Here is a 10,536-nt window from a genome sequence, read left to right on the forward strand (position 1 = left end):
AGCGTCGCAGTGGATGACGGACCTAAAACATTGGTTTTATAGCGAATGTAATGTCTTGCTGCCTCAGCAGGTTTAAATGGAATTTTTGAGGTGTTTCAAAGGAGTTAAGGGTAACTTTAAGTAGGCCTTTGGTTTTACAGCTATGTGCTATAGTTTTACATTCTTAAGTAAGTAAAATTTACAGGTCACAATAAGATCACAGAATAGGACAATGTCTCAGTATGAATATGCGTTCAATACTGGACTGTTAATAAAATCTTATTGAGATGCGTTTCTATTCCTTGACTAATTTGGTCTGAATCATCTTAAGTCTTATTTCCTTGAATATGTGTGTATGTGTGTGCATGTGCATCTTTCTATTGTCTATTGATGAAGCGAAAGAGGTTTGTAAGAATCGTAACTATTGGCGTTTCACTGTTTCTAACTACCCCCATGGGAGACAGGCGCGAGGTTATGTATGTATGTATGATATTAACTACATAAAAAAACAAGGAATCCTATTTGCTATATGAAAATTTATCAAAGAAAGTGGTGGTCGTAAAAGGGAATATCCCACATTTTTACAAGTTAGTGTTGAGACATAAATATTTACGCGGGATGCCTATCTACTGCTTAGTCAACGGAATTTCATAAAGGGATTTTGTTATGCTAGAGAGGTGCAGACTTTTTTTTCTTTACATGTTCACAAAAATCAAGATTCAAAATAATATGGTAAAATAGATAACAGATGAATGTACATAATTATGATTTTAAATTTTTATATAAACATTAATTTTTTAATTTAGAATGTAGGCCTTACCGATTTGTTTCTATATCGCTACACCAACAATTTGTGAGCCATCAAGAATTTTTCCATTCCTAGAATCTAACCTTCACCATCTTACTTAGTGGTGGATTACTCATCAATTGCATCAATGTGTAGTCTTTTAAGACAACAGTAAGAAAAAAACAAAATAAATCCTACTAAAAATAACTTAATATCGCATACCACCGTCCACATAACTCCGCGCCCAATATTGCCTGTCTCTAACTTAGGGGCGGTCTCAGTTTTTCAACTACAACCCCTATTAGGACCCTCGCTAGCCCCACTTGTCCACATACCACGCCGACCCATCGTGACTTGTGTTTTGTCATTCACTCACTTGGTCCTTTTGGTTCTCTTGCTCAGCTTTGTTTGGTCCTTTGGTCCAAGTATAATAATGAAGGTATGAATGTCGTTTCTACATTTTTGGGTGGGCTCACGTATTTTGCTTCTGGTAGTTAATGTGAGTGTGTCTGTGACCATCTTTTGTCAAGTTGTTGGTGAGTATGTTTGTACGAGGTATATAATATGATACTTGAGGTAAAACCATCGATTTTTTTAAATAATAATTTGTTTTTGTCCTACATTAGAACTTTTTGCTTTCTTATTGTTGCATTTACAAACACAAACTTCACATATCTACGCTTTGCCTTATTATTTTATTTGTGAATCATTTACAAATAAATACTTCATAAATCTCTTAATCTTATTTTTTAAAGGATCCAAAGCATTGAACCCTATTTAGAAAGCTGAACTGCAATATCTATGTAAATTTTAATAAATGACTTAAAGCATCATTTTTTCCCATTCACAGTCTTAAACAGGCGCACCTTGACAAAATTTATAGCATACAAATTCACCCTCACTTCCTATTTCCATGTCGACATAGAAATCACATGGAAATTACGCGACACACCGTTGTAAACAGACAAACGCACGCATTTACATTTTAGAGAATTAGCATTTCCTCTGTATAAAGATATATTATATCGTCACCCCAGATTTAAAAAGCAAGAAGAGATAATAATGCTCTAATATCCTTAAAAAATCTTCGTATAACTTGCAAATACTCTAAGGTAGCTTAAATTTTTTTTATTCATAACTTCAATTATATTGTATGCATAATCTTGCCATGTTAATATTAAAACTAAAATATGTCTGGACTATACAGTAGAATGTTCTAGGAATCAGTATAATCCAGTTTCTCAATTAATTGGTTCTTTGTACTTCATGTTAGGGTCAACAGGTATATTATTCACTTGATTTACACTTGATTGCTACGTAGCCCGTACATAATTATCTATGCAATAACTAAGATCAATTTCTATACCAGCCATAGATCTAATATCAAACAGGATCGGTTACAGTCTAATCAAGGAGTAACAGTTCAATACAATAAAATTGCACCTTACTTTACGACTATCTCGAACCCTTTCGTTCCGTGTTACGAACATTAAATAAATTGAAATCACAATAAGGCCCCATGGTTCCCATTAGGGGCTCCGTCTTAATTTCGGGCTACGTTTGTCCCCCAACCGCAACGCAATTCGGGTTACCTCATGGTTCGATTAAGGCCCGTAGCAAACACGCTACTTTTAGCATTGCTGATCAACGATTTGGAAGCGTCAATATTGTTTTATGTACTTACAATTAAGGAATTACGTTTAGTCAAAAATACTATGTAAATACGTATTTGTCAGTGTTCGAGAAAGCTATTTTTGTTTCCTTTAAATGTTAGCACAGATTATAATAATTAAATTTCAATTATTCGTTGGATTTAAAATTAAAATCTTCTGTCCAATTATTGCTTATTATATAATAAATTCCTCTGTTAGGTACTTCTTGTGTTTAAAACTAACTTTTAACTTTTTAGGCGGACTAAACGGCATTAGCATAGCCCATCTATCAATAAAATTGAAATTCAATTTATTTGCAAGAAATACATATTTTTCAAAGGAAGATCTTACAACCTAAAGTCATTGTCAATTTATACCTAAATGGGGTTTTAGATAATTAATCAAATTCCCGTTGACCAGTTTGTAATAAAACACATATAACTTTATGGTTTCTGTGTACAGTTTTCCGTCCCAGCATTAAACAATAGAATGGCGACTAACGCGCGGATGGCCGCTACTAAATGTGACTTGTTTGTTTAGGCCCATCGATTGCGTTGTTTATCTGTTTACATGATACGCTCCGTATTGACTAGCAGACAATCAGTGTTTAGCTGAATGGTATTAGGGTTACATTACATAAATAGTGTGTAGAATTAAATATCGTAATAGTGACTATTTCGTACTTAGGTATTATTAGGAAAGATTAGGTAATCATTATGCGAAGGTCATGCCAAGCGGATTGGAGACTACAGTATAAAAGATTCAGGCATATTAGTTTCCAAAGGTATATCTTTTTGATCCTTAGATAAATCAAAATAATGCGGTTCAAAGGACCACAAAAAGATAACAAAGTAATACTTATAGAACAGTTACTCTCAATGTTGCTAGGCGTTGGAAACAATAAGGAGATTTTGATTATAATACAGAACTTCCAAAAAAATATGTAAACATTGAAAACTTCGCAAAAATAGGATTAACTTTGAAACTTTCATTTTCACTTTTTCTTTCAAGAGCGAGCGCGAGCGTAAGCGAGCAAAATGCTCTGGTTTGATTAAACTACGAGTATTATCGAATTTTTGTCAGTGTTTTAAAATATTTAGTTATTATGTCAACTTAATTTAACTGAAAAAAATTTCATTGTATATGAAACATTTTCTTTCTACCGACTACAAAAGGCCTTCATATTATGAAACTAGAAAAATATAATCTCGTACCGAAACTTTAAGCAGACAGTGCCAAATATAGTTTCATGTCCGTATTTTCATCGGGAAAAGTTATAATTACTTGTGTTGTGATACCAAGAACGTTGTGCTATGAAGCTGGCCGAAGTTTTCCGAACAAATTAGTATTCTTTCGGCGCAGGCCGAGTCCTCTTTAATTTTTTCTGACAATCCTGTTTTCATTATATCGAGATCAAGGCTGTCACGGTATTTTTATGCTAATATTGTAATAAGCTGTTGATTTTTTATTAGGTCGCCATAATACGTTGTGTTGAGCTTGTTTGACCTTGCATTGATAAGGAGATGAATTTAAAAAGATCATTTTTATTTAATTAATCAAAGGTATGTTTACGATATATTAAGTTGCTGGTTTTCTCTGTTGAATTAAAGTTCCCACGGAGTTTACACTCCCTATACTTCTATAAAAATTATAAAATCCTACTGATATTAACGGTACACGTAGTATATAATAGAACATCTAAACGTTTCAAACATTAATATAAAGATGTTTCGAATATAATTATACTTTTCAGCTTCAATATATAAATAGGCATAAAGAATTCTTTTACAAAGTTTTCTGACCTTTTACCAAAGGCCATTTCTTTCATGAGATTGTTATATAATCTTCAGTTTAGTAATCGCCCAAATCGTTGGGCCGGACATGAAGACGGCCCATTTTATAAAGAGCAGCTTAGTGTTCTAACGCCATAAGGGGCAAACAGGAAAGGGCCCACAAATCATGCCTCGGGTCCTTTTTTGTACGTGACTAAAAAAATCAATTTTTATCCCCATTTCCTTAGGGTATAAGCTGACATGAAGCCGCTCTTACGAACCTTGTGGGCATGGATCAAGTAGTTCATGGATGGTTACATTCGAAAACTTGTAATTAATTATCATTTTTTGGGACTTCACAGGTCTCGTAGAAATAGTACCCATAGGCAAGTATAAGTTTTTTTCTACTTGTATCTACAAAGTGTCTTTTTTTCATAATTATGCGTGATATATTGTTGTTTTAATTCTACCTATGTACTTAACAGAGTCGTAAGAAAGTCAATGGTGTTTATTTTTTTAATAGTTTGGATTATATTCCGAATAATACCATCTTAGATATATACTCTACGACTCCATTACCTCATTACTCAGTGGCATCAAGTACGGGGTCACTACGTATCTTATATTTGTAGTATCATGGCGCTGTTGACAAAGGGTCCGACGGTTCTGTTTTGATTTGAACAAACCCCGACTTGATACGCTGTTATCACACTGTTTTTACTGAAAATAATGTAAAGAATTCAGTGTTACTCGTGTAAGTGGTTTATTCTTTGGTACTTTTGATGATGAATGATACATTGAATTTGGGAAGGTTTTTATGTTAATATACAAGTTGTAATGTTTACTTTTTTACCATTACTTTATGGATGTATAGAAAACAATAAAAATCTAGTCAAATAGAGCCCTAGAATAGCCAATATTACACAACAATACAATGAAAACATGAAGAGACTTTCGTAGTGGCTACGCTACGTAGTAATCAGCTACGCCGTAGCCATTTCGTAGCCAATGGACTTTTACATTCATATCAATAACAAAAGTCATACAATCCTCTGAAATAATAAACCAAAAATGGTTACTTTTTTTAAATTTTAAAATAAACGTTCCACTGTAGTAGGATTTTCGTTTACAAACATACAATTTCACATTTACGTGATAGCCATGACCCGGAACAATCTGTAGATTGCAGAAAGAGTTGTTCCGGACGGGAATCGAACCTGTAACACATTGCATGGCAACCAGATACCCAGCTACCGTGCCAACTGTGCAGTCAAATTTGTAAGCCTATTTTTGGTAATTTCATAGAGAAATTGGAATCAGATCAAAAATAGACTATTTATGATCAGGCTCAGTGGAGTCGTTTATTCAAAAACGTAAATACAAGTGATATTAAATTCCCCGCAAGCCGCATCGTCCATTAAATCATTTTTCATCTGAATTCATTTTGCTCGCTACACTGGACATGAAAAGGCTATTCAGATTAATTTATAAAAAGCATGGAAAAACCATGGGAATGTTCCGTTTTAAAAGTACGTCATTCTGATCTATAAATAAAGGGATAGAAAAGTCAAAGATTTTTGTTTTCATTCCAGTTTTAACTTAAATAAAGCATATCATCTTTGTTATTTTTGTCGCAAGGGTATTAAGGTATTAATAACGCGTCCGCTTTTTACTACTTGTTTAATTACTGTCATGAGTCAGGAAGTGAGCCTATCGCTGACCCTAATTACCCATATAAACCGGGGATGAGTGTTAACAAATTACGGAAAACCGTGGAAACCCACGGGATACTAAAAAATAGTGGAAAAATAATGTAAAAAATAACTAGCTAAATGTAAATTGGAACCTGAAAATGAGCATACTTTTGATTTTATATCGATTTGATCCAGTAGGAGAGGTAATCTTTAAAAATAAAGTTAATTTATTATTTAAAGCATAAAAAAATACATTCTAAGCCTACCGACGAATAGGAATCATAAAAGGTAAACAATAATAAGAATGAAATCATTTTTTCAACCACATCAATATTTTTTTAACTTTCCTAAGTCTGCTTAACAGAAAACCCCATAAACATATATACATACGGGTCAAAGTAAGAACCTCTGTTTTTTGAAGTCGGTTAAAAATACTTCAAAACTCAACATTACAGTTAAGTAATCATCAGTAAGTATTTTGATTTCACCGAAGTTATTCCCCTCAGGCCAGAAAACGTTCACATTCTCAAAAGTGGATTAAACTCTAACTTTCCGTGAAGTATGAAATTATTTTATGTTCCCAGCTTCATGCTATACGCCACCGAGAAACGTTTTATATTACACCTTATATTAACCGTGGCGAACTCAAAAGAGGTATTAATTTTATGTCGACTGCGTTCCGTATCATGCCGTGTTAGTTTATCATTCTTTTATTTTTATACGAGTGGGTTTTTACTTTTTATTTGATCTTTGAAATGTGAAGTAGACGTTGTTGGGATTTTTGAACATACATATAATGTTGATTGGATATTCTTATTATGATCAAAAAAATGTTTTTGATTTGTCAGAGATATCAACACACCACATTAAAAAATACCACCATTTTGATAGAAAAACATATTTCAAAGCTGATTCACTATAAATTACGATGGCAAGAAATGCACGTATTCGTTTCGAAGAAATAAACACGTTAGTCCCAACAGAATACACGTTGGTTTCTACAAAACTTCCATTCAACTTTTCACGTAGACGTAACGTAAACGTCAACTTTTAAACATATACATGACTTAAGTTTTCAATGAAAAGTACAGCCAGAGCTGCTTTACTTGTAGTATTATTTTACTTTTTGATATGAGTGTAGAGACGTCAAATTATGGGAAGTGCACTAGGAATAGTCACTTATGAAAATAAGCCTGGGAAATGGTATGCGTGGTTGAAAGCTTCATGTATTTCTGTGTTTCCTTCCACTCTTGTTGTTGCTCACTAAGATTTTCTTGACTTGAATGTGTCTGTTTTACATCTTTGCATATTATTCATTTCATGATATGACTGAAAACTTTCTCACTTAAAAGGAAGTAAAAAGGACTTTAAAGTTAAATGCAATACGGTAAAAATTTGGTCGTGTTTGACATCATCCTGTTGTAAATCAATGCTACTCTTTACCCAAACCAACGGACCATTTTTACCTTACAAAAACTGAGTAAAACTGCCAATAACCTCCGAATACAGGCTTATCGTGTCCCGTGCCCTACATAAAACCATCCCTTGCACATGGGGTCCATAGATCATGGGACCTATTGGCAGCCGATATAATACCGACATTATTTTATTTATTATTTTTATTTACCTTACACGGCCCATGGTGTGTTCGTAATAGGTTCAGATTTTTAATAAATAATATAAAAACTGTTATCTAGGTAAGGTTAGGTACGGTACTTTTGTTTTAGTTGAATAGTAAAATATGATTGGGTGTCCTATTGATGTAAGTTACTAGATTAAGTAAAGTTCTGAGTTTAATTTGATTCAACTAGTTTAAATAAGCTCTATTTATTTGCTGTCGTAATTAATACATAAATGCCTCAATGTGTAGGAACATTAGACAAGTAGAAGAAAAAAAAATAAAGAATTACGTAGATGAATACATATCTGCACGTTTAATCATGATTTTCTGTAATGTAAAAATCTCTACGAAACGTTCAAGAATGTATGTTAATAAAAGCTTACATTTTTATCTTGAAAAATTAATAAGACCGTCCCTCAAGGAACTTCCTCTCAGCTCTCCACGTAAAACTAAATAGTAATTGGATTTTCATAGAAACATTATTGAATTTTTCACTGGCGACGAAATGAAACATTGGAATTTCATAATTTTGTTACAAAAAATTGTGTTTACCAATCACTTTCGTTCTTAGTCCTTTTAAAAGGTTTTTATTGGATTTTTTTTTCTATTTATAGAGAAAACATACACAAAGTGGTGTCCCACTTAAAGGTATAAATAAGGATTGAGTAGTTACTTATTATTTGGTTGATACAGATTTAGGTTCGCATCCAAGATCGGATATTAAAAGATAAAAATAACCTCCGTGTTTTTATCCCAAATCTTCTTTACTTAGCAAGTGTTGTTCCAATTTATCTGTTGAGAGATTATAAGTATATTTGTTATTATTTAAGTTGTTATAACAAGGTTTATCAACGAACTTTAACCCTAATACCAAAGGACCACAGATTCTGGTCCTTTTGATGGATTTGTACTTAAAGTTGCTATTCCTATTAGGACATAGGTAATAAACAAATATTATCGTTGATGTTTAGCAATATTGCTATAAATTTTGCGTGACTAGACAAATCAAACCTCAGGTGTACTATAATACCAGCAATACCTAACTAAGTAACTAATACAGAACAATACAGTGTTAGTTTAAGCTCAGGTTGACAGTGAGGTCTCCTTCGTTGTCACAGTTTAGATTGTAACAAGACTCCCGTCTACAGATGTAGTCCATTGTAGCGTACAATTTATTGGACATTTTGATATTGTCAGGTCGTTTTGGTATGTCAAGTTTCTATGAGAATGAGACGTGTTGATATACCTCTACATCATTGTGTGCATTTCTGTTAATTATTTGGTTGTACATTTAATTGCATAATTGCATAATATTTATTGTTGATTTCTTTGTACTAACCCTGTACCATTAATATAATATTTATACCTACCTATATCACTATTAACTTATATTTGAATCGGCAATATTTGATACAATCTCTCAGTAGGCTGTATTAAGTTTTTATGGCTGAAAATTGAATTAATCTTCGCTAAGCTACAATAAAAATATAATTTATAACTCCTCAACAGTAAAACAGATCATCATAAAAATAAAAATGACTTTTTTCAATTCAATCAAAAACCGAAAGATCAAGAATCTCACCTCCCTCGCTCATATTTCCTTGCCACCTTTATCCTAATGTTCAAATCTCGTAAGTTTACGACCTCCTTCGAACATTAACGGGGGATATCTTATTACATTCCCCTATAATAATCTCGGACGTGATTTTAAAGTTTATTTCTGTAGAATGAAGATTTTCAGAATTGTAGCCAGTTTATGTTTTTTGTTTTTCTTTGAAATTTTGGAGTAAATATTTTACAATATGAAAATATAACAAATACAAAAAACTTGCGTTTTAGGTCAAGTTATTTTAAGTACGTTGTTGATTAAATGGCCATTGGATCATGCTTAAGCATGTTAACAGTAAAAACAATAATAGATTTAGCGGGTTTTAGAAAAATCTCGTATGAGTCTAAAATCTTGTATTGTGCTCAATACAATGATGACTACAGGCTGATCCTCTATAACATGGGACTTGTAAAATAACTGAATTGTAGTTCTATATTGTCATACATGACTTAAGTACACAATATTTCAGATATTATTGAAAAACATTGTTAGCAGTCACAGTACTGATAATTTGGTCCTTAAATCCACGGCAATAAGATGTAAAAGAAGTGTAATGTAAGTTTCATTGTTATTTCGTCTTAATGCCTTGTCTCTAGCCTTTCGGGTCATTGTGCAGAAAAATGGAAACAACCATTAGGGCAGTCGTTCCATGAATGGCCCTCACAATTTGTAATAAACAGTTTCCTACAAAAATCTTTAGATTTTGGTTGCTTGTTTTTTGTTTTGAAAATGGTGAAGAAAAATCTTACTATCATGTTACTTACCGTTTTTTAATAAAACCATTTAAAAATATTAATATATATCTACTACAGATTTTCTATTTAAAATCCAGTCACATCCTTTTGCCCATACATTTTTCATAAAGATTCAGATATTTTTAGTACACGTCACAAGCCCTTTTCAAACAATAAACAAAACATTGTCTTATAATATTTATTAGTTAATTTTAATAGCCGTCAAACGCATGTATTTGACAGTCAAGTGAACATGTTTGACCAAGTTAATTTAACTTAGACCCGAGTTACCGCACCGATAATTAAGTTAATGGTAATGAGCTTCCTTTGATGTGAACCAGTCACTCAAACTGATATTAGAAATGGGACTCCAAGTGTTGTATGGAGGTTGTAATTATTTACGTTATTGCTGTTATAGTTATATTCATAATTATTATTTTAATTAGTCAAGAGGGAGTGATCTGAGTCTGAAGCCCGAATTCAATTTTCGGGTTGAAAATTATGTTTCAAGTTTTGCTACGTTTGGTTCCATTGACTTAAAAGTGAAAATGAAAATTCTCCTAAATTATGTTTTTGTCAATGACATTAATTTATGAAAGGTATCTATACTATTTTTTTTTCACAAATTGGAAGACATCGGCAAAAATATACCAAGGTTATTACATTTTTTTTACTGTATTATGGGTAT

The sequence above is a fragment of the Spodoptera frugiperda genome, chromosome 15, assembly GCF_023101765.2.
Source record: "Spodoptera frugiperda isolate SF20-4 chromosome 15, AGI-APGP_CSIRO_Sfru_2.0, whole genome shotgun sequence".
Taxonomy (NCBI): Eukaryota; Metazoa; Arthropoda; class Insecta; order Lepidoptera; family Noctuidae; genus Spodoptera; species Spodoptera frugiperda.